This window comes from Triticum urartu, chromosome 3A (genome assembly GCF_056163025.1).
Source record: "Triticum urartu cultivar PI428250 chromosome 3A, HENAU_Tu73, whole genome shotgun sequence".
Lineage (NCBI taxonomy): Eukaryota > Viridiplantae > Streptophyta > Magnoliopsida > Poales > Poaceae > Triticum > Triticum urartu.
In genome coordinates this window covers 729525704-729551235 of record NC_141875.1, presented here as the reverse complement: position 1 = coordinate 729551235, position 25532 = coordinate 729525704, and the positions used below count along the sequence as shown (strand labels likewise).

Genomic DNA, 25532 nt, shown 5'->3' with positions numbered 1-25532 from the left:
CTGGCACCGTCCAACGCCTAACCTTGGTTGGATTTGATCTGCTCCCGTGGTTTCGACGGAACGGCCTCACGGGCTCGGTGGCGGCAGAGAGCCCGCTCTGCGCCTCTCAGGCCATGGCGATGGCTCTTCAGCACGCACAGGGGGAAAGGACGGCCACGCGGAGGCTCCTGGTGGTGTGGGCGGTGCTGGACGGCGCCGTTCTACAGGGCTGGCCCCTGTTGGCCGCCACGGGCGGTTCTGCCACCGCGGAAGACGCCAGCGTTGGCGAGACACGTCGCCACCGACGCTTGCGTCCGTCCAAACGACCGTGCGGCGCACTGGATAAGAAGGAGGAGCAGGGAGCAAGACGCCAGCGTGTGCACTGGCGAGATTGACGCCGCGGTTCTGAAGAAACGACACTGTCGTCTGAACTGAAACACTGAATTTTCTGAACTTGAACAGAAACAGTGCACACCAACTGTTCGACGAAATGATTTGGGCACGTGGAAAAGTTTTCTTGAGCTGGGAATTGGTGAGGTGATCTCTTGATGCATCTAGAGGCTGCCTGATTTATCTCAGATTTTTAGGAAAAGAAAAAGAATGAATTTCACCAAAAATGGCAAATCTGGTCCAAACTTGCAGCAGGAAAAATTTGAAAATTTTGAACTATGGACCAGCAGATCTTGATGGATCTAGGTTGAGGGTACTAAGGACTAGCCAGAGAAGTTTATTTGGGATCAAGATTCAAAGGAAATTTGGTAGTTCCTTTGTAAACCACCATAGTCCAAATAAATGACAGAAAATGATTTTGAGGTTAAAATAAATAGAAATAAAATTTAGAAGAGGTTGAAACTTGCTGGAATTGGATGCTTGGCTTGATCCAAAGTAGGGAGGTGGGTTTTGGAAGAAAATATTTTACATAGGTCATGGCAAGAGGATACTTTTTGAATGGGGAAGAACAAATCCAAAATTTAGGAATTCTTTTTCATAAAAAGAAATTGTAAAAAACCTTCCAACATTATTTGTGTTGAGCCAACACAAGATGAAAAACCCTCAAGACCAAAGATCAAGATTTGGATGAACCCAAAAAAAAATACTTGTCATAAAAGAAATTTTTTTGAAAAGGAGTCTTTTAGAAAAATTTTAAATAACCTCCTTCAAATCAAATAAAGAATTTGATAAAACCAAATCAAAATTTTTGGAGTGTTACAAGGCTCCTCTAGCACCACCTCCCCTCGGCTCGGTGCTCTCGCGGACAACACTTCAGCGTTGTCCATAGGGCGGGGGGTAGAAGCGGTCGGAAGTGAATCGCTCTTCATGTCCGACGAGCCCAAAGAATCACCTGACGAAGATACGTCGATTCGGGCTCTGGGCGGACTGCATAATCATGTTCGTCATGAGGAGAAGCAGCTCAATAAAGCAGACCAATAATCGTTATGATATTCGTATACTTACGACTTTGCCAAGGGCTTGTCCCTAAGCCGCCACTCATCGCCGCTGTCGGCGGCCGTCGTGGAGCAGTCCGGAAGGAGAGTTCTCCCCTTCTTGGACCCTTCGGCCCCCTGGTTGGGGCGGCTTTCCTTTTCTTGTCTCCCCCGGCTGCAGGGGGAGAACCTTCATCTTCCTCCTCCTCGCTTTCACGAGAGGAGTGCGTCTCGGAGTCATCGGGCGATGAGTCCGATACCACCTGACGCCGGGAACTCTTTCGGGTCCCCTTGGCCTTCTTCTTGGCCTCTTCTCCGGCACCTCATAAGGTGCCGGAGTCAACATCTCCGTCAGGAGAGCGTCCGCTGGATCTTCAGGCAAAGGAGCTGCGCAGTCAATCTGCTCTGCCGTCTCCACCCAGTCCTCTTAAAGGCAAGGGTAGCTGAGATCCCGCACATGATTAAACTAGGGAGAATAAATACCTTATAAAGAACTTACCGGTTTTGCGAGGCGCTTCGTGCTAAGTCCATGGTCCTCGGTTAGGAAAGGGGGAACCTCGGCGCCCTTGAACAGCACCTTCCATACATCCTTGTGCGTCGTGTCAAAGAGCTCGCGCAGAGTCTGGTGCCGGGCCGGGTCGAACTCCCATAGATTGAACGCCCGTTTTGACACGGGAATATCGGCGGAAGAGCATGACGTGGACCACGTTAACAAGCTTGATTTTCCTGTTTATCATGTTCTTGATGCAGGTCTAGAGTCCGGTCAGCTCTACCGGGTTACCCCAGGGCAGGCCCTTCTCTTTCCAGGAGGTGAGCCGCATAGGGATTCCGGATCGGAACTCGAGGGCCGCCACCCATTTGGGGTCGCGCGGCTCAGTGATGTAGAACCACCCAGATTGCCACCCCTTTATGGTCTCCACATAGGAGCCCTCGAGCCATGTGACATTGGGCATTTTTCCCACCATGGCGCCTCCGCATTCCGCTTGCTGGCCGCCTACAACCTTCGGCTTGACATTGAAGGTCTTCAGCCACAGGCGAAGTGGGGCCGGATGCGGAGGAAGACCTCGCACACGATGATAAACGCCGAGATGTTGAGGATAAAGTTCGGGGCCAGATCATGAAAGTCCAGCCCGTAGTAGAACATGAGGCCGTGGACGAACAGGTGGAGGGGAAATCCCAGTCCGCGGACGAAGTGGGTAAGGAAAACTACCCTCTCATGGGGCTCTGGAGTGGGGACGATCTGCCCCGCGTTTGGCAGCCGGTGCGCGATGTCCGCGTCCAAGTATCCGGCTCCCCGCAGCTTCTTGATATTATCCTCCGTAATGGAGGATCTCATCCACTTTCCTCCCGCTCCAGACATGATTGGGGCGGTGTGAGGAGAAAGGTGCGAACTTGGGCATTGGAGCTCGAGTGCGCGAGAATGGATAGGCAAAGAGGAAGAAGGCGTGGGTGAAAAAGGCGAACTCTTATCCCTTTATAAGAGTGGATGAAACTATACGCCCCCACTAGCCTGGTTAACTCACTTATTCCCCAAGCGCCGCGATTGATGCCGCGGTTGGGTTACCCACGCCCGTATTGATGAGAATCCCGTGATAAGGGGACATGATCTCTGCTTCGACAGGATGTGCCAAGGAAACCGCCTCGCGATATGCGCCAAGGCTGGTCGAGAAAAACGGTTCGATAATAATCGGGCCATGGCGTGATGTCATGATATCAAATATGTCCGCAGATCGGAAATATTATTCTCTCTACGGTGGTATGTGGAACTTGTTTTACAGAGCCGGACACTATCCTTGTGTTCAAAATCTTTTATGGAGTATTCGGAAGAGGAACCCGCCTTGCAATGTCGAAGACAATTCGCGCGCCGGACTCATCGTCATTGAAGCCTGGTTCAGGGGCTACTGAGGGAGTCCTGGATTAGGGGGTATCCGGACAGCCGGACTATACCCTTTGGCCGGACTGTTGGACTATGAAGATACAAGATTGAAGACTTCGTCTCCTGTACAGATGGGACTCTCCTTGTCGTGGAAGGCAAGCTTGGCGATACGGATATGTAGATCTCCTCCCATTGTAACCGACTCTGTGTAACCCTAGCCCCCTCTGGTGTCTATATAAACAAGAGGGTTTAGTTCATAGGACAACAACAATCATACCATAGGCTAGCTTCTAGGGTTTAGCCTCCACGATCTCGTGGTAGATCAACTCTTGTACTACTCATATCATCAAGATCAATCAAGCAGGAAGTAGGGTATTACCTCCATAGAGAGGGCCCGAACCTGGGTAAACATCGTGTCCCCCTTCCTCCTGTTACCATCCGCCTTAGACGCACAGTTCGGGACCCCCTACCCGAGATCCGCCGGTTTTGACGCCGACAGTTGGCCACAATGCCCGCGGTGGTAGCTTTTAACTTCTTTTTCCTTCACATCCTTGCTTGACTTGATTGATCTTCCACGTCTGCGCATGGTATGAGGAACAGAAGACATCGGAGGCTCTAACACCATGATCGATCAGAGGAGGATTTAATGAGACACGAAGACCGAGGCATATGGAGATGACCGCTGTACTGAGACATAATCGTTGGGGGCGATTATAGACAGTGAAGGACGGGAGAAGCACTTGGGAAGGCCCTTCATGGAGGAGATAGGAGAGGAGAAGGATTAATGAAGGAACACATGAGGCAGCCATGACATGAGGATTGCGCTTATATATTGGATAGATTACGGTACCTAAAACCTAAGGTGGAGAAGACGTGCCTCTTATGGAGTTTCTTTAGGCAGCATGTGAAAACATTTTCCAAAGAGGGATATAAAATTTTTTTTCTTTTATTACAAAGGGATGGGTTAACCTGCGCCGTAATAATTTGATCTCACCAGATTAACGGCTCCTAATTACTGATTATCATGGTAATTTCTAAGGAGTCCCTAATTAGTATAGAAGAAGGTATAGATAGATAGATACACTACTGGAATCTGGCACTTTGCCATCTGCCATGGCAGATGGCAAAGGCATGGTCGGCGGATGGCAAAGGCTTTGCCATCTGCCAGCAGATGGCAAACAGTTTGTCTGAAACCCTGCCAGCAAAGGCTTCTATGCCGTCTGCTGGCTGATGGCAAAGAGCCTGTGGCTTTGCCATCAACTGGCAGATGGCAAAGCCTCTTAACGGGGTTAGCCCCGTTAGAAGGCTAACGGCATACTTTGCCGTCAGCCAGCAGATGGCAAAGGCTGCAGGCTCTTTGCCGTCTGCCAGCAGATGGCAAAGTATGCAGGCTCTTTGCCATGCGCCAGCGGATGGCAAAGGCTGCATGCTTTGCCGTCTGCCAGCACATGGCAAAGAGCTTTGCCATCTGCTGGCAAATGGCAAAGAGCCCAAATAGGCCAGCCCAAATTTTACATGTAGATGACACGTGGCCTCTTTGCCATCTGCCAGCTGATGGCAAAGCTCTTTGCCATCTGCCAGCAGATGGCAAAGTGACTATATTGCCCCATTTAATTTTGGTATTTTCTTATATCAATTCATTTTCACAGAAAATCAAACACAAATATATTTATATGACCAATATAGCATATTCAACACATATTACCAATAGTCATGAACACATATATCCAATACATGTTACCAATAGTAGCAATTTCATCCGTACATATACATAGTTTCATCAATATTACACAGTTTCATCCATAGGTAGCAAGTTTCACAAGGTCAAAACAAAAACTAAATACAAGCACTCCATCAACCCAAGCTTCCGTGATCTTAAGCAAATCTGTAAAATGGGAAAGAAGAAAGTTAGAAGAAGAAGACTAGAAGAAGAAGATTATTATGATGCAACTAAAATGTGAAGATTATTATGATGCAACTTATATCTGTAAAATAGGTCATTTTGGAGCTAAGTAAGGTTATTATGTCATTTTGGAGCTAGTTAAGCATGTGAAGTCATTTAGGAGCTAAAATATGTCATTTCTTAAGCATAATATGTCATTTTGGAGTTAGCTAAGCATATTAAGTCATTTTGGAGGAAAAGATGCTAAGTATAGGTCATTTTAGAGCTATCCTAGGTTAAATAGGTCATTTTGAAGCTAGCTAAGCATATTAAGTTATTTTGAAGAAAAAATGCTAAGTATAGGTCATTTTAGAGATATCCTAGGTTAAATAGGTCATTTTGGAGCTAATTAAGCTTATTATGTAATTTTTGAGCTAGCTAAGCATATTGAGTCATTTTGGAGGAAAAAATGCTAAGTATAGGTCATTTTAGAGCTAGCCTAGGTTAAATATATAGGTCATTTTGGAGCTAAGTAAGGTTATTATGTCATTTTGGAGCTAGCTAAGCATATGAAGTCATTTAGGACCCAAAATATGTAATTTCTTAAGCATATTATATCATTTTCGAGCTAGCTAAGCATATTAAGTCATTTTGGAGGAAAAGATGCTAAGTATAGGTCATTTTAGAGCTATCCTAGGTTAAATATGTCATTTTTAAGATAGCTAAGCATATTAAGTCATTTTGGAGGAAAAATGCTAAGTATAGGTCATTTTAGAGCTATCCTAGGTTAAATATGTCATTTTGGAGCTAATTAAGCTTATTATGTCATTTTTGAGCTAGCTAAGTATATTGAATCATTTTGGAGGAAAAATGCTAAGTATATGATTATGTCACTAGTATCCATATGGCAGAGAACCCGGGCCGACATGACTAGTCATAGAACCAAGGTGGCACAAATGTACAGGGACAGGCATACATGACCCAGCAATGCACGTGTCGGTCATCAGCGAGTGCAACCAAGTCGTAGCAAGCTACAAGGACTTCGGTGATACACCGCGTGACATTTCCCCGTAGGGACAGACACAGGAGCAAAGAAGGACACATGCCGGTCAATCCATGTGTTCCGGAGCAGTAGGGAACTACCATGGCTCAGTGGAAGCACTAGGAGGCATTTCCCTGTATGGAAGGCTACCAAAGGCAGACGACTAGGTGTCGAATCCCACACATACAATACATTTCAAACATACACACATTATGCACGATATGTGTAGATACAACATGGCATCACAACAAAACTCTATTAAGCAAAACATTTGGGAAACTTACCGTCATCACGGAGGTGTAGGTGTAGGTGTAGGTGTAGGACCGGTCGCGCCAGTGGCAGACGGCGAAGGATCGGTCGATGCTTGTCGGGAGTGACGCTGCACCAAAGATTATTTCCAATGTATCGTTAGCATGATGCAACTCAAATGTGAAGACTAGTAACTAATGACCGTTCAAATGAAACTCATAATTCACAAATATATGACCTCGTCGGCCTCTAGAAGGCCGAAGAGCACCTTTTCGGTCAACAGGAGGCCGAAGAGGTGTCGGGTGTCGGGGGTGTCGTGTCTGTGTGTCGTGGACACACCGGTTTGTTCATCCAAATAAGCAGATATTACAAACTGCTTGCCATAGTTTACAATTTTTATGTGTTGTGGCCTTCTTGATTCAGTTTGGCAACCGACATATTTGAATGCCATCCACATGTCCAAAATTGATTACTTCATCTCTGTCCAAACTAAAGTTGTCAATATAGATCATGTCTGTGAGTTCTTTCTACCCTCGACTGTCAACTATTTTGAAACGCAAGGAGTAGCATCTAATTTCATCCTGTAGATGAAACCATGTCAGAAGTCACGATGATGGGTGCAGAGGAAGTCAAGATGCAAGTGGACATGTTCGTGGGGTGTCCACCATCATCCGCACTATTCACGAGGGCTAATGACGGAATTAATTAGCAGGTGCCCACGTACCAGAGTGTTTGCCTGGCCGCAACACCGAAACATGCTACGCAGCCACTCCATTCTTGTTTATTTTTTGCAAATTATAAGAGCTGCTTTTTTTCTTTCATGTACACTCATGGCGAAGCAGAGGCATGAGGCTTGTGGATGCTAATGTTGTCATCTACTCTAGTTAGCACCAACAAACGAAACAAAGCGGGTTTTAGTCTCAATTTGACAACTTTTCTTTTGCTCAATTTGCCAACTTTTCTAGGAGATTGATCACGATAACTATGACGATGGTGACGTACGTGCAGTCATTTTCTTTAATGCGGGTTTTAGTCTATCAATCAACTAAGCCAACCAGTTGTAAGTTGTGTGCTATACGCCGAGTGTAACACTTGGCGTACAGTTCGCCGAGTTTGAAACAGCTTTTGCCGTGTATGAAACATACACAGCTTACAAAGTTTTTCCTGTAGTGAGATTGCTATAATGTATATCCATGTAGTTGCATGAAGCAAACACAACTTCGATGTGCATGTCACTTATTTTCAAATACTTTACTAAATGCGCCATACTGTAGTTGACTTCTTATATAGGGAAAAGATGCGGAAGATCCTCCACGTGATTCCACTGTACGTTTTAACACTAGGTTGAACATGTTGGTTTGGCTGCTTCAGCACATCCACTGACAGGCATAAGCATGACGTGTGTAAACTGAAAATTCAGTCTATCCTCATGCTAAATTAGCATAAGCTTCTAACTTATTAGGACAATGATACTAGGCTTTAACTCAAAAGGTATACGTATAAAGGGTATTTTAATTTTATTGCCTTAAGAAAATAAATTATATATATATATATATGCATGGCATGTCTCTTGCGTAATATTGATTGTACCTTGCTTTTCAGGTGGTATCAAGCTTGATCATGAAATCTTGGAAAGTATAAACACCATTCTTGCATGTGTGTGAACTTACATGCAAACTCACCCAAGGTGCCAGGTACAATTATTTTTCACCAACCAGTTCAACGCCGCCTTCTTGACTGTTATTGGGAGTTTTGGACATATTCAGTACTGAAACCTAGATGAGTTCACATGCAGGTTTTCTTTCAGATTGCTTTGTATGTGTTGACTTCTACCCAGCTGCTGGGATGAACTTCCATCCAAGACATTTCAACTTTTTATAAAGATGCATCAAATATATTTTCCCAAAAAGGTCTACCATCTGCTGCTATTCATACATTAGTAGTAGTCGTAATTTAGTTCACCAACTTACAGGATTTGTGAAGCATTCTAACTAATTCACGAGTGCTCAGCCTTGCTCTGTTTCAATTTTCGAATCAAAAGTGTGTTAAATTTCCATTCCAATTAAGAGACATTTGCATGGATATGGGTAACCAATTGGTATATGTATGACAAGACAAAAACAAATCATATTGTTTGATTCATATAGCTGAATTGTTTTGGAGGGAAGTATTCTGGTGAGTCTGTAATCTGCCTGTGAACATGTTGTTTAGTTATGCATATTTACTCAGATGCGGTAGTACCCTAGGAGATAAAAAAGGAAAGAGATCAGGGCATATGCTGCATTCTTTGATGGATTTGACATTAAGTTGGGCCTATAAATATGAAGTAATCATTGAACTATCACACATGTTGCAAGGTGCTATATTATCCCAGGGAGTCAGGTACGCAAGCTATAGGAAGAGGACATAGATTCATAATGAAATAATCTTCGTGATAACATTATTTGAGAGAGAGAACAAAGTTCAGTCAACAATAACAGGGTGCAATCATCAAGTGTGCTTATGCACCGCTCTGCATGCAGCAATAAAATCTGTTGATTATTCAGCTCAATCGATTCTTGGTTTGTTACAGAACAATAACAATAGCTGCGAAGGATCATAATTTGTATGTACCTCTGGATTTCATATACTGTTGTTGATATTGACATGAACTATGTTCTGTGACGGGGTTTTTTATATTTTTTTGCTACATGAGTTGGTATAAATTTTAAATCAGAACAGTCAGAAGTTAGCAGATGGAGGCAATATAGGTTATTTCTTTCGAGCATGGAGTTTTTGCACAAGAGTTTAAATGCTCCCTCATGTACTGTAAATCAAAATAAATAGTACTAAAAAACAGGAAACACATAATTGTGCACGCCGTGTTCTACTAAACTCTAGAATCTCTCTTATATCAAAAACTATATGAGCAAAAATGGCATGAAACTTATGGATTAATTTTCTTTTTGCATACATGCCGAGCTAGGAGTCATAGGGTATTAAACTGTATAATCCCTCTTATAAGAAAAAATATGAGTTGAAATGTCATGAACCTAATGGATTAATTTTCCTTTTGCATACATGGTGAGCTGAGAGATCATAGGGTCTTATAGGACATTGATTGTTTGTATTCAGTCCAACTAGGACACATTTTTGCCATGTTATGGCCACTACTCACCTTCGCTAGCTCCTTCAAGGATGTTTTGACCTATACTCCTTTGTTATCTACAATGGGGTACTAATCCATCAGAGGCCATTCACTTTCCTTTCAATATATTAAAAGGTGGATCTCACCTTATTTTCAACAAATGTCAAAATAGAGAATCTAAAAATAACTTAGTCAACATGAAAAAAAATGAAAGGGTGCCTCATTCAGGTTTAACTATACTTTGTTGATATTCACACTGAACATTGTTGCCATTTACTTACAGTCTAAACCATCTGAACGATTTGTTGTTGTTAAGGAAAAATAGCTAGCCCGTGCAAGTTGCACGAGAAGAAATAGTGGTATTGGTACTGGTGTGATCATCAATTGTAAGTATAGTTTGGGTTGAAGATTTGTAGCTGATGTAAGTACCTCAAGGAGGAGGTTGCGGGGGAACTGCTTGACGGAGAGCACGTCGGCGACGATGGTGTCGGGGCGGAGCTTGGCGAGGGGGATGGCGCGGATGACGGACTCTGTGGAGAGGATGGAGCTGCAAACCAGTAGCACGTCCGGCTGCTCCTCGCACAGCGCCTCCAAGCTTCTGTTGTTGTCAGCATTTCACAGCATGATCGATCGATCCCCTTGCTGTTGCATCCCGACCGGAATCGAAGAAAGATAGGTTCGTGGGTTGGCATGGCTGGTCACCTGAAGAAGCGAATCCCGTGGGCGGAGCAGTAGTCGGAGTAGTCGAAGCTGGAGGTGGCCAGCACGGCGTGGCCCTCCCGCTGGATGCCCCTGGCGATGAACTGCCCGAAGTTGCCGAACCCGATGATCCCCACGCGCAGCGCCGCGGGATCTTGCGCCTCCGTCGAGGACACCGATGGTGATGGCGGCGGCTCCTCATAGGCGCCGCGCCACGAGGAGGCGAGTTGCTGCTCCTGCTCGGTGGAGGTCGTGGCGTCTCTCGGGGGCTTGGCGCCGGCGGTGGCCGGCCTGACCCATAGTTAGGCCGGGGGAGGCAGGGGCGTAACTACGTACAGCTAGCCGGTGTCACTGGCACCGGGTCCAATCTACACTTGCTTAGGATAATCCATTGATTTAGTGTGTGGGTCATTGCTTTTTTGATGTGTTCTTCTATGTGGACACCGGGTAATTTCCAGTCTGGTTCCGCCCCTGGGGGGAGGGCCGGCGACGGGGCGGGGGAGCGACGCGTCCGGCGACAGGGCGGGGGAGCGACGGGGCCGGCGACAGGGTGGCGGGGGAGGGCTGGCGACGGGGCGGGGGAGGGCCGGCGACGGGGCGGGGGAGTGACGCGACCGGCGACGGGGCGGGGGAGCGACGGGGCCGGCGACAGGGTGGCGGCGGGCAAGCCTAGAGCGCCATCGACGGGGCTGTTCGGTGTGTGGATGAGATGCGAAGGTCGTTTTTTTACCTGGATGGGTGGGGAGAGAGAGGGAGGGGATAACCCCACAGTTTTTTTTACCTGGAAAAAGATAACCCCATCTCTTTGCCATCTGCCAGCAGATGGCAAAGAGGTGGGGCTGGTATGCCGTTACACGCTTGACGGCCACAGGATTTGTCAACCTCTTTGCCATCTGCTGGCAGATGGCAAAGAATCTTTGCCATCCACTAGCATATGGCAAAGAATTGGCTGATGGCAATCATGTTCTTTGCCGTCTGTCAGTTCTTTGCCATCTGTTTTTTATAAGCAGATGGCAAAGGCGTTCTTTGCCATCAGCTGGCAGATGGCAAAGAGCTGGCTGATGGCAAATTCTCTGTTTCCAGTAGTGATAGATATAGATAGATTTTTGGTGTTGCTAATTTGTTTTTTTTGTCAGATGCAAAATCAAAAAGAACAGCTCCGTCTATGCATTGGACTACAGAAATGAAATCTGTAAAATTTATTCCACTAACTTTTATTGAAAAATATATGCATGTTTAAGTGGCAAGGACACTACAACAGCCAGGAACAAATGATGTAAATAATACAAGATCAATCTACTGTACGACAGAAGTATAGAGTGTACAGCACAAACGACAACTCTACATGACTAGTACAATGCCCGTGCGTTGCCACGGGCAAAATACAGGAAAATAAATCAAACTGATGACTAAGTGACATGAGTGAAGTCCTACGAATATATATCATATTTTATGAATTTCATTAGCAGATACTACAAGAGCAACTATGTATCGACCGCATGTTTTTTATCAGTGCTAAAATTTTGTGATCATCGTCTTCTTCCTCCTCTTTGTCTTCCTCCTTCCGTCCCAATGACCCATCCTCCGACTCTAGTCGTGGTCGATGTCAATATCGTGTGCCACCCTACCTGAGCCGCCTTAAGCTTCTTCATTGGTTCACCATTGCCCCGACACCGATCGAGGCCGGTGTCGATGCTGCCCTGCTCATTCTCAAAACAATTATGCAAATCTTAGATGATCTGTTAAACGAAACATGTTATCAGTGCTTAGCGAGATGGCATGTGCATAACTTATATGAAGCATGTGAAAGAGGGCATCATGTTTTTAGAGTTGTGGATTGATCAGTATCAGCATGCATGGAAACTTAATGCTTTCCAGAATTAAGCCATAATTTTTTCAAGCAACGCACCATATTTTTCTTATGCTCTAGAAGGATGAAGGAACTGAAATCAACCTTAATGTTTGGCACAATTTTTCGACAATGTATTGAAACTCGTAGACCCTTTGTTCTGTATTGAAACTCATAGACCTTTCACTCCAGCTATGTTTGGTTTCTCTGACCACCAATGACACATGAAGATAACCACAAGTGTCCCGTCTTCAGTGTGGCCATGACACAGTCCAGGAGCCTAAGCCAAATATCCTCAAGCATGAGTACAAGCCATGCCCGCTGCACTTTCTTGTATATCTCATATTAAATTATTAATAAAACAAGAAAATTGTAGTTTGATGCAGCTAGGATAGATAACTTTGGTAATTTCCAGTTAACATGAAAACTGTACACCTATACAGAACACAAGCAACTTTTGCAGGAACAAAATTGGATCCCAACGAATTTAGAGAGAAGCACTAAAAGAAGCATGGAGAATACCACCATACTTACCAACGGCAACACGGGGAGATGAGCGGGCAGAATGTATCTTGCCTGATCAAAGTCATTAAACCTTGATCCGTCGTTCTGTGTCCATAGGTGGTGCCAGACAGTGCAGATGACAGCGCAATGCGAGATTGCATCCAGTAGGTTCGAAGGGGCACGTGGACGCGGAGCCCGACGGCGGTGGCTGCGGAAAATAGGATGGTGTCAGCATCGAGGGCGCACATGAGAGGAGCAGCACGGCAGACCGGCGATCGTGGCATCAGCGAAGCGCTTGATCCGGCCTACGTACAAAGAATTAATGTAGAAACAATAAGATTATAGACCAATAACCATACTGATTAGCAAGTACTACTAAGAAGTGCAGTGTTACTAAAATAGAAGGGGGTGGCCATTCACTGAAGCATGTATGCATTTTTCTCTTTCAAAGAGAACTGCTTACAGACTTACAACTGAAGTACTCAATATGTTGGCAATGCCGGAAAACATTCCATGAATGATCGGATCGTCAAAGCTAGTGTAACTTCCTAACATAATTATTGTTCATATTTTATTTGGCAAGCAAAGGCATCCAGATCTGTGAACGTCTAGCACAGACAATGGTGATTAAATCAACGGACATATATAGTAGCCTGATGGCCTAGTTCCGCAAGAGCAGTTAAGAGTGAACCTCTTAATAGTGCATTCAGGTGACCCTCCCCAAAAGAAAATATATATTAGAGCACATGCACCCAGGCCCTCTGTATCTAGCCACCCAGCCCCTCTCAGAACCATAGGGATGCTAAGTCAAGAAAAACAATCACTCCAAAGCAAGAAAAGGAAGTACCGACTTAACTATATATATATAATACAAAACCTATGCAAAAATCCACTTTTCTATATATCAACTTGCAGTAGATATATTCTGTTTATTTAGCTAAACTTCTACAGTCACACCTTTAAAAGATGCATCTTGTTCAAATCCCGAGATCTCAATCATGAAATCATTGTAAGCAATGTGATTCACAAGAGAGGCTCCGGACATCTTGGGTTCAACCTACTGCAATTCATGAATTAGTGATTGTTTGAGAATCAAGTGGGATTGTACCTCGAGACAATGTATTCTGCATCTGTGAATGCTTGATATTCAAATCAGGGAATTCTATTCCAAATAGGTTAACCAGCCCAGGGTTACTGTGGAAATCCTCCCCCTGCAATAGTTTGAGTGTTCATGCTCAGATATTGACTACTTGAGAGTAAAAATAAACTTTGAAGCTGATATAGTATGATTAAAACCTAAATAACAACATTTGTCAAGTGAAATTGCATTGGAACCTGTTGTGTTCATTATAAGTTTTGGAAGTAAAAAAATCAATGGGAGGTACAGTAGAGCCTAGAGGATGGTTCGCCTGCTCTTTGCTTTCATAAGTTTTGAAAGTTGTTCAATATATGAAGAACTGAATGTGCCAACTTCAGTTGTGCATAAACACTCGATCATGTGAGCTTCAACGACACAACCACCACATGCAATCGAACATCATTAACATCCAGAAGAGAATGTGTCAGTTTCAGTCTTGCAAGAGCACAACACATAATCAGGGGTTTGATGATTTGAGGCATTTTCTTCATCAGTCAAATATGCATGTGTGTACAGAGGGACGATAGCAGCAGCAGGCTAATAGCATCTACAATGCAAGTCGCCTGTGCAAATGCTTAGAGATTAAGAAAATAGATACGAAGTCGTAAAATCTAAAATCATCTAAATGCCCTCTCTCAATGCTTGACGCTAAGTAGGGCGCTAATTACAGGCTGCAAACACCTTCAGTATTCTATGGTTTTCACTTTCAGTTTCAGAAAATTTTCATCACCAACCGAAACCACCTAAATTCAGTGAATTTCAGTGATTTTGGTTAGCGTTTCGACAAAAAGGCTGAAATATTCACGAGCTATCCTTAGTTAGTGGAGTACACGTACGGGGTAGTTAGTCCTGAGATGCCATCGGTTCATCAATCGATTCAAAAGAAAAGGATCTGACAAAGCATGCGAGTACATCCAAGGAGCTCCTATCATTGACTTGTAATGGTGGTGGGCAGTGGCCGCAGTTCTAGCCCCAAAAATTATATACATAGGAATCATAGGTTGAGATGAACCCATATTTAAACACTGCTAGTTGTATCTCTGTATATAATCATGTCAAATAACAAGTTTTCCCACCATGGAGAATTATTTTCCATATGAAGCTATCCTCCCACTACTAGTCCAGTCACATGAAGTTTTTTACAAGCCAATGCAACTTTTAACTGTCGGCCTGAAACCAAAAGCTTCAGGCCTGAAGAACAAAAGGCACAAATCTCAAATTAACTAATCGGCCACTTCTACTGGAAAAACATATCTCTCTCTACGGTATTATAGCATCATGTTAAACCAACCGGCACCCAACAAACCAGTTTTGACAGTTCAAAATTAGATCCCAGAGAAATCCCCAAATAAAAGCAGAGCAACACTGCACCAGCAAATTACAACCTTATCAGAGATTCCAGCTGAGCGGCAAGGAGAGGAGGGCATACCTAAACACTAATTAAATGGTCAAAAGCATCCGTCCTCTTAAGCTTTGACCCAGAGCGAACGTCTCCATAAGCAAGTCCCGCTGCAAAATCACATAGGAAAAGAAACTTTTTCGATCTGAGGCTATAGTTCCCCTTTTTTATTTGACATCAGGGATAGGGCCAATTTTTATGGTCTTTGTGATGAGCTCAACAGGTCAGATCATACAGAAGCAATGTAAAGTCCATACTGTGATAATCACAAATCTTCAGCATATCACCTTGATAAAGTATTAGTATAAAACTATAAATACTCTAAAGGAACGTCTTTTACTCAATGATAAGCAACTCAGTTTCTATTCATAACTTAACTGGCACTATAACTTGTTCATATGCGCTAAAACTTATCATGGAAATTACCACAAGATGTGTGGTCTGTTGCTTGTGTGCTCTCCTATATAACTAATTGGTAAATGCACAAGCAGCACATTTACCTACTCATCATGTGAAACTCTGCAGGAAGCTTCACAAATGCACTCACTTTTCTGATAAGCATAGTAGACACCACGACCCTTTACAACTACCTGCTCACCATGCAAAAATCTGAAGGAATCTCCCTGACTACATAGGATTTCTGAAAGCATAGTAGACACCACGGGATTCCCCCTTATTTCCTGGACCACGATGTCTGTCATGCTCCCATTTAGGGTCATCCTTCTTAGAACCCCCAACCAGTGTTCACATTTCTTTCAACCGGTTCTCTGAAATATAACCATGAACACAAAAATTAGTCGGCAATCAAGATGGTTCAGTGGAAGTACTTAAGAAGGTTATTGGTAAGCTATATGGCCTAGTGATGATATAACCATGGTAGCTTAAGAAACATGACTGAAGCCACATCACTTGTGTCATGATCCAACCAATATTCACCTTTTCAAATTGTAGATTGAAGCCACTGTGAACATACTGAGATACAAAGCATGAAGCTTCTAAATTCCATACCTATACAGCAATACAAAGCATGGGGAGCGCATGAAGCTTTTAAACTTCCGAACCTATACATCAATGCAAAGCATGGGGAGCAAACATATTCTTGTTTTTCTGTGATCTACGCTTCTGCCCGTTAACTCCTTCATCCTACTTGTTGCTTCCTTGAGCCTCTCATTTCTATGGAATTTAAGTAGTGAGTTTAATTTAGAACAATCAGTATCGACAGAAAAATATAATAAGGGAGATTTCAGTAGCTTTGGAGCAATTTAAGAACTAATTTAAATACATTGCAAATCTCAAGTTTGATATCAATCTTAATTTTCTTTGAAGAAATTGTGTACAGCTAGGTTATCATAAAAGCATATCACCTCATGCCGAGCTATGCTCCACATGGACATTAGGCAATCGCAGCACTGGCCACGGTCCTCCAGCTACACGAACCCATGGTACGGGCCTACTCCCATGCCAACCTTGCCAGCGATAGTCCACCAGAGAAATCCTCCCCGTGGTCTGAGCAGGTTCAGATTTACCTTTGGCATTAAAAACAACACACACAATATTAGTATAATGCAAATGCTTTATACATACGCATAGGCTTCATTTCTGATCCGAATTATGGAATATGAGCACATGTAAAGCCCAAAGAAGTCAAGTACAGTACGCTTCATGTGGAATTCAAGTTGTTAAATTAAATATCTACATGCACCAAGATGACAATATGTGTTTTTGTACATTAGTCCAGTTCATAAAATCTAGCAAAGTCGTATGCTCACTCATTTCTCTTTGGTTCCATTCCTATGTTCTTCCTTGGTGTAAAACATGAACTATTAACCACGTGAATCTTTTTCCGCCTATCATTGGCCATTTTAAATGTTTTCTTGCCCTTGTTCTTCCACTTCTGGTATTACTACAGATGTCTTGGCTTCCTATATTTCCCTTACCTTATGCATCCTACAGCTTAATGGAGTGTCATTCAGTTTTTGGAATGCTCAAACGGAAATATACATTATCTAGTAAGTTATTTAGTAATTTAAAAAATCATGTAAGTTCACTTTTCTTATTTTCTTAGACTGAAGATACTTGTGATATGTTACGAGTGGAAACTATGAGAGAAAAAAAGCAGTTGCATTCTTGAAAAGAACTGATTTCATGCGCTCGAACGTTTCGTCGGGGCCCAACTCCAAACCAAGGAAAGGCTCGAATCTGTTTTTAGAACATGGCTCTGCTGTTGTATAACTACCTATGAACTTACAAATCTAGAAGGCCATTCACCATATGCAATGAATACACAATGTTTTATTGATTGGTGACAACAAGTACAAAAAACAGTAAGCCTCATGTGGATAGAAAAGGATGACAGGCTTGCTACCGAGAACATACCGATTACAAAAAAAGGATGTCAGGCTTGCTTCTAGTTCTTGAGTTTTTGGTCAGATATCAGCTCATCAACCAAGATTCTTCAATGCAGGCTCAATAACCTCATTTCAGTTGCTTCTTTGTCAACTATTTCATCAATGCAGGCTCAATAACCGTCCAGACCTAAACCTGTTATCAATATACTCAGGATATTAGCTACCGATGAGCATCCACAAGCGAGATATCTAAAACATTTAATAAATCTCATGAGGTGAACACTTAGTGTTGTATTTACAAGACCTCTTGAAATGCCAGTAGGGTCATTACATGCCACATATGTAGAATATATGCCTGGCATATTGTGCTTAAGCCACCCAAGACTTAAAGTCTTGGGAATAAATAGTTGGTCGCGTCCAACATTGTGATTGATCATTAAAATAGTATTCCAACTAAAAATATTCAATTCTTAGTAGTAACACAGTTTTACCAGATTGCAATAATATCGAATAAGCCTCCAAATAGGTGCATGTTGACAAGAAAATATGACTGGTATACTAAGTATTCACTATACCATGCATGCTTTCTTAATGGTAATATTTATTGATTTCCCTATTCTGCAAATACGAACCACTGATGCTTTCCCACCACGAATACATTTTTTACTACCCCACACTAAATTATTGGAGTACTATGCAACCCCACACCAAAGTATTGGAGTAGTACCGACAAAAACACACTAAGAGTTTCTCAAGGTCTTTCTTTAACTCAGGAGCGTACTTCAGCCCTGAACATATCGAACCTGAACCTGAAAAACAAGGATTGTCAATTTAATAGATAGTGCATATGCACAACCATATGATAGTTTAACTGGATATCAAAATCCTATTGTCCACAGGCGTCATGTAAACCCTGCCAGGCATGAAGATCATGGCACACATGATCCTAAGAAAACTAAGAAATTTTATTTGTCGTGGATGTGGTGGTGAGAACACAAAACAACAGGGGCACACCAAGCACACGTTCACAGCAGCAGCAACCGGCAACGTCCACACACGCACCTTAGCAAGCAAGCATTGAGATTTGCCAAGGCCGTATGGGGCAAGATAAGCGATACATGATTGACCATACGTGCACGGGAGTGGGAATATGTCGAGGGCGCGGCGACGTACCTATCTTGTTAGCGTGGCCTCAAGCCTGTATCACGTTCGGACCTCCATGGACGACCTCGAGGTATGGCGGCCCGCCGGTTCGGCTGCGGATCTGGGCGCTGCCTTCCCTTGCCGCCGGATCCCTTCCATTCCCTTCCCTCCATTGGGAGAGGGAGAGAAGGTGAGGGGGAGGAGGAGGCCACCGGCGGTGTCACCATGGCTGGGCAGGGCTCCTCGCGCCTGCCTGCTAGGTCGCCATGGCATCGGGTAGGCTAGGGTTTTGCCCGAGCTGCTGGAGAGACGGGTTGACGGAGAGGGCGGGTAGAGGGAGGTCGCCGGCATGGATGGGGGAGAGGAGGCAGCCGGCGAGGCATGTCGCCGGGGAAGATGGGATCGGCGGCGGCGGTGGCGTTCAGTCCCTAGGAAACAGATCGAGAGAGGAGTCGAGGGGGCCTCATTCCTCTGGTTTTGTTTCGTGGGACGGGGCTCAGTTGGTTTTGGTTGGTTTTTTTTGGAACCGTAAGGTGGGATCGAGGACGAAAAATATCTACCAAGGTTAACCTACGAAAAAAACCGGACGAAAGTGATGGGACGAAAATTGACCGGCGGAGACTACCAACTGCTCCATTAGGAGTAGAGATGATCTCAACACACGAACCAATGTTACATAACCTAGAGTATCAAACCAGTCATCTTCATCCAAAATTACACTCCTTTTGCAAGCCCCGTGGCTGAATCAATCAATGTGTGGCTCTCGTCGGTAAGAACTTTTGGGCAGCCCCAGGCCTGCTGCAGCTGAAGTAGCTAACATCGCACTTGAATTTTTGGTTTGGTGTCTTCATCTCTGGTGGCTGTGGAAGGGCGTCGATGTCAGCTACGGACTGCACTCCGGCGTCACTTAGGATTGATTTATCGCCAACCATATAGCTATCATGGTCATGTTTGTCAGATGTATACATATTTGTGGAATACCCAGGAACAAACAAATGCTGGGTTTATTCTTGATAATATCAAACACACCTGTCCAAATCATTTTCTTGTGGAGGGAAGCAGTATAAGAGCCTCTGAAGGAGAAGGGTGGCCGTTTTGCGGTTTCGTGCTATTAGGACAGCGTTAGGCCCAGCATCAAATGTGTAGGCAACCTGCAATTACAAGAGATCAAATGCCAAATTTAGAAGTCTTCACACAAACGTTGGTTTCATTATCGGATCAATCGCACCATCCACTCCGGTACCAATTATTTGCAGTCTAGGTGAAGTGCATACCAGACAACACATACAGAAGAAACAATATCACCAAGATTGCAATGCAGTTTTATCTTTTGATGAAGGCAATAAACTAAGATATTTTGTATGCATTCTCTTTTCAAATTCAAACTTTAGAAGTTATTTAATAAACCTAATGGCAAGTTAGTTTGAATATGAGATCAATACCACGTACCAGTGTAATTTATTTGCAGTTTAGGTGAACGGCATGCCAGACACCACAAACAGACGAAGAAGTAATACTGCAAGATTGCACTAATTTTTTTTCTCTTTGATGACAGTAGTATACCAAGATACTTCTGCATCCCATTAGAATTTCAAACTTTTAGATGCTATTTAATACATATCATACCCAGTACAAATAATAGAAGTATTCAAAAAATTGACTGCTCCAGAAACCAATACTAGCAGTACTATGTTTTCATGATGAACTCTTCAAACTGGACTATATGTTCCCTAAGGGGCTGTTCGGATTCAGCCCACACCAGCCCGACCGAAACGACGGTTTTGGCGAAGGAAACAGACGCCTGGAACTCGCCCGCACGCTAGTGCGGAATCATAACGGCTGGCCAAAAAGTTGGCTGCGATCCAAACGCTGGCCCAACCTGTGGTCAACGACCAAAATTTTGGAAGGGCAGCTTGGAGCTGCCATCCAAACAGCCCCTAAAAACCAAAGGATTGGAAGCATAAAGCATAAGCATAAACTCGTATTTCCGGGATCTTTTTCAGAAAGATGGCAATAATTTTGTTGCTCTTTTAAATTAAGTAAAATTACTTCATCATGTGATGCTAGTTAAATATGTTTTATCAAGTGCAGTAAAAACTTATTGTACTGGCATGTCATAACAAAGCTTAACCAACCTTATTTTAGATCCCTATATGCAGCACCGATGCAGTTCAGAAGAATGGAAAACAAGGTAGCAAGTGTTAAACAGGAAAAGAATATACCTGTGGGGTTCCTTCTGAGTGGTTCCACTTCTCCACAAGGCTAATTATCCTGCAGTTGGTTGAAAGAGCGATCCTCAACTCTGGGATTTCAGTACTAACAGAACCACAAAATCAGGACTGCTAAAAAACTACCTGTGTGACGTATCATTCATGTAGAAGATGGGAGGACTCGTGTCCAAACATACAGCATGAAACTGGTTGCTATCTGCACAAGTTAACCTGGCAAAGGATTCAAAATCACGTTTCTTGATGGCCTCTTCCATTTTCAATATGCGACCTGGCACTACAGTCTGGAATACAAGAAAAAGTAGTGCAGTGCACAGTGAGAGCAAGAAACAGTAAGCTGCAGCTAAAGAGATAGATCAGTATAACTGCTAACAGACTTGATAAAAAAATGAAACCACAAAACTTGAGGGTCCACACAAGAGGAGGGATAAAACTACAATTCAGAATCAGAATTGCAGCTTCATGATTTTGTTCCCTCGATTATTCGTAAAAAAATTGTACAATATGTGCCAAAAACAAGTTAAAGATGAAAATGCAATCACCTGGGCCCTGTACTGCAAGAGGGGGCTTGTTTCAACAGTGTCCCGCATCCCACTGGTGCTACTGGTTTCCTTCTGCTTTGAACTGACCTAATTCCACAAAGCATCATAATAAGAAAAAGATGTTGGGATAAAAATGGTAAATCGGTGTCACTATGTAGTTAAGGATTGGTGTTAATGGAACCATGACTCGATGAGCAATATCCAATGATAAGTTAAATGAAATAGATCATGTTATACAACAGAGATCACATTGACATACCACTGCTATGATTATAACAAGATCATCCCAATGCGACTCGTCAACAAGCTGTACTGCCATACTGTCACTTCCATCATCATTCTACAAGTATAGAGTCAAACTCAATCGTTTTACAATAGAAAAACATGCATTTTAACCAATTCAGCTTCTCTGCCTTAACCAAGAGATAACTTACTTTCCCCATACACCATTTCACAAATCCACCATATATACTGCGGCATGCACTTCCAGACCCCTGCCTGCATTGAAATTTGTCAGCCCGAGAGAAGTATAAGTAAAGAGGGGACATAAGTACACTAGCTTATTATTTAGTAAAATGAAGTAAAACTGTTTCTATATCATCAAGCAAACATCACAAACAGGATAGAGCACAAACAGAGTGTTGCTACATAATGTATCAGTATAGAGTACAGACCTTGCTATTGAAGAAAGTTCTCCATAATCTTCATTCACATTCATTAGCTTTCCAAGGGTGAAAACTACAAACAGTATTCAAATTACTAATTTGTGCTGTAATATTGGTATGAAAGCAAGACCTTGCTTGGTATGTTTATGAGCAAAAAATAAAAGTAGTAGTGGACAATCATTTTGTGTTGGATAGCGTTATCAACCTTCCAAGCTATGAATAAAGTAATCAATATTTGTAGAAAGCAAGCATGCTGAGCAGTGGTACTCAATCAGGGCAAAACAACACTCAGGACCAGATTAGCACTATCATGGAACTTGGTAAGACCAGCCATTTTTTTTGCAAGGCTAGAATATTTATTGCAAAGATTAACCAGCAGGCCAGGACTAAACATAGCTTCTACGTCTTATTTTATTTTATTTTATTTTTTGCCTCTATACAACCAGATAATAAAGAACAAACTGCAGATAAGTTGGACAACCTTAATAGCAGGATCCAGGACAATTTTAGGTGACAGTTAGAAAACCATAATATTGTCCTATTATCATGAATAGCACACAGAGGTGTATTCGAAAGGTAAGAGCAACAGCTTTTGCTAGGATAACAGTCCACTTGTAGCAGAAATTCTTGTATCACCCTCAACAACAAATGTTTGCAGATTGCATCAGCAAGAGAACAATTCTATAAGAGAATAAGAAATACACCCCCTCTGCTACTAAACACAACCGAGGTGGGTCCAGAAGAGCAGAAAACAAAATGAAATCCAAGTCTAACCCGAAATATCCACAGTTTTAGTCACACATCTGTTTTTCTGACAAATAGCCATGGCATCAGAACCAGGAGACTTACCAAGACAAGCAAAGCCATCAGCTGAAGAGGCTAAACCGGCGGCGGTCGGGAAGTTGTTGTACGACGCTATGTGGACGTGCAACTTCTCCCAGTCCTCTTTCTTGATCTTGATCCCCTTTTTCTCGTCCTCGACGTCACGAGCCCGCTTACGGATCTCCCTCGGGCAGTTCTGGAACCTCCCGCCCGACAACGCAATCTCCTGCTCGATTCCACACCAAACGGACGATTAGATCACGCTGTCATCCAAGCAGACAATATTTTTTTTCTTTTTCTTGCAATTGCGTTACACCACATCCAGTTAAAGACCTGATTTAGTGCTGCTAGTACGTGAAACTGGTGTCATGACTTGTGAACGCGTCCAGATATGGTCATCGGCAACATCGCTCGCGAGTTCTTCCTGTTTGCCCGTGCATCTAAACGCAGAAGGGGAGGAGAGAGAGAGAGCACACATGGAACCCACCAGTAAGTGAAGGCGAATAGTACTAAAAATAATATTACATGTTATCCATTAATTAGGGTGTGGTAATATAAAAACATTATGTGAACAAAGGGGGTACAACAAACATTGCTATTCTACGTATGTTGCCTACTCTTGACGTGCGGCTTGAAGGCCCGGTCGCATGTTCGATCCTCGTCCTTTATTTTTTAATTTGTATATGGGTCCAAATTTGTTTCATGACATGTGGGCCCCTCGGTGTGTAGTTTGTACCACTTTAATTTGTGGGTCAAAATTTGTTCCATTCCAAGTGGACTATCTGTGTGTAGTTTTGTAGCTTATTTATAATAATTAAAGATAACAACATAGTTTTTTTAATAATACCATGGTGCGACGTTGAAGGCGAGAAAGGACGTGCGAGAGAGCGATGACCGAGCCAGAGGGAAATCAACTAGGCCAGTTGCGTGGGTTGCAACGGTGTTTTGAGTAGTTGTGGGCCAATGCTACGAAAATATAATCTAAACCGACCGGAATAAATGCCTACACAAATTAATCCAAGGTTGGAGTGCCCCTCGCAATGTAAATAGCTCCGGCTTTGCGAGGGATGGAGAGGTAGTAGCTTCAACGCGTGGAAGATACGGTGTGAGAAAGCGAGGTCAATCGAGAGATATATAGATAGAGAGACAAAGTGAGTGTGGTCCGACATTCATTGAACAAATATATATGCTCTAGAGAGATATTGTCCGATTGAGCTTTTTGGCAAGGGTGAGGGCTGTAAGATAGAGCTTGAGAGATGATCCGGTCACAGACGTGTAGATATATTTTGTGCGTGGGAGGAAGCAAGGTCAACCGATCACATAGGGTCGTCGTGCGATCGAAAGAGTGAGACGGGTTGGAGAGAGTGACCTAGATAGACGATGTGTGTGAGAGAGTATACAATGTGAATAGGTTGAATTGGGCTCAAACATGGTGATATATCGTTTTTGTCCGAGAAAGAGCGAGGTCAATCGAGACATACGGAGAGAGAGAGAGAGAGAGAGAGAGAGATTGAGTGAGCGTGGCCCACCATGAGGTCGAAAGAGTGGTGGCGGCTTGGATGGACTGACCTAGATAGACAATCTGCGTGAGAGAGTATAGAGTGTGGCGATCAAGGCCCGAACAGGGAGATATATCATTTGTGTGTGAAAGAAAACGAGGTTAAACGAGACTCGGATAAAGAGAGCGAGATTGAGCGAGTGTGGCCCGCCGTGCGGAAGAAAGAGTGAGACGGTCTCGAGGGAGTGACCTAGATATACAACGTGCGTGCGTGCGCATGCATGAGAGGTTGGGGGCTAGATAGGCAATGCACGTATTTAGCGCGAGAGGGTGAGAGGGAGAGGGGGGAGAGGAGAGAGAGCTTGGCATGGGGTGCAATGGCGGGTGTGTGAGGTAAATACATTTGGTAACAGAGTGGGAAAAGGGGTTGTGTAGTTGAGAGACTTAGAGATCGAAACATGGAGAGAAAGAATGAACGTGTGTTGGAAACCGATAGCTTCCTAAGGTGGTTAGGAGAGGAAGATTGACCGATACAGGAAGTATGTAGCGTTTGTGCGGGGGGGGGGGGGCTAAAAACAACATTTTAATGTACATAGTACGAGACTTAATATCAATGTTTCAATTCGGTGTACATTGTAAGATTTGAACCGAGGACCAGGCATACAGGTAATTATTTCGAATTCGTGCCATACTAAGTTTCGAAAAGTTGACATTGACTCAGTTTGTTGTGCTATTTTGTAGGTCATACGTTTGAATGCATCCAAAAGTTTTCTCACTACCATGGTGTTCATCATATACATATGAATTTGTATTAAAAAAAGTAGCATGGATACAGTGAAATGCGAAATCCATGTTAGAATTGGAGATTGCTACGTGACACACACTCTAATTCAAATAACTAACTACGTGACACACACTCTAATTCAAATAACTAATTATGTGAGACACACTCTAATCCACGTTAGCGTGGGTACCATTTTGATTTTTTTTAAATAACTCCTCATTAATTAATTTATAGTACTCCCTCTGTTCACTTTTATAAGACCTTGAAGACATTTCAGACAATGTGCAAAACAGTTCATTTTAAGTTGTTTGAAATGACTTACAAAAGTGAACGG

At 43.3% G+C, this 25532-nt stretch overlaps 1 long non-coding RNA gene and 1 pseudogene across 2 annotated transcripts in view; both read right to left on the bottom strand.

Moving 5' to 3' along the window:
• Positions 1-5032: 5032 nt before the first annotated feature.
• On the bottom strand, positions 5033-6657 carry LOC147982314 (uncharacterized). Its single transcript, XR_015600028.1, has 2 exons — positions 6488-6657; positions 5033-5164 (listed from the first exon to the last, which is right to left on the bottom strand). It is a non-coding gene; the product is annotated as an uncharacterized LOC147982314 (long non-coding RNA).
• A 12703-nt stretch (positions 6658-19360) lies between these two features.
• LOC125527628 (diphosphomevalonate decarboxylase MVD1, peroxisomal-like) overlaps positions 19361-25532 on the bottom strand; it is a 42922-nt pseudogene continuing 36750 nt past the window's right edge. The window contains exons 4-12 of the transcript XR_015599410.1: positions 22944-23157; positions 22104-22167; positions 21864-21927; positions 21689-21769; positions 21430-21516; positions 21014-21171; positions 20882-20930; positions 19689-19810; positions 19361-19595 (exon numbers count right to left, since the gene is read on the bottom strand). The product of XR_015599410.1 is annotated as a diphosphomevalonate decarboxylase MVD1, peroxisomal-like (transcript). The remainder of the gene's footprint in view (positions 19596-19688; positions 19811-20881; positions 20931-21013; positions 21172-21429; positions 21517-21688; positions 21770-21863; positions 21928-22103; positions 22168-22943; positions 23158-25532) is intronic.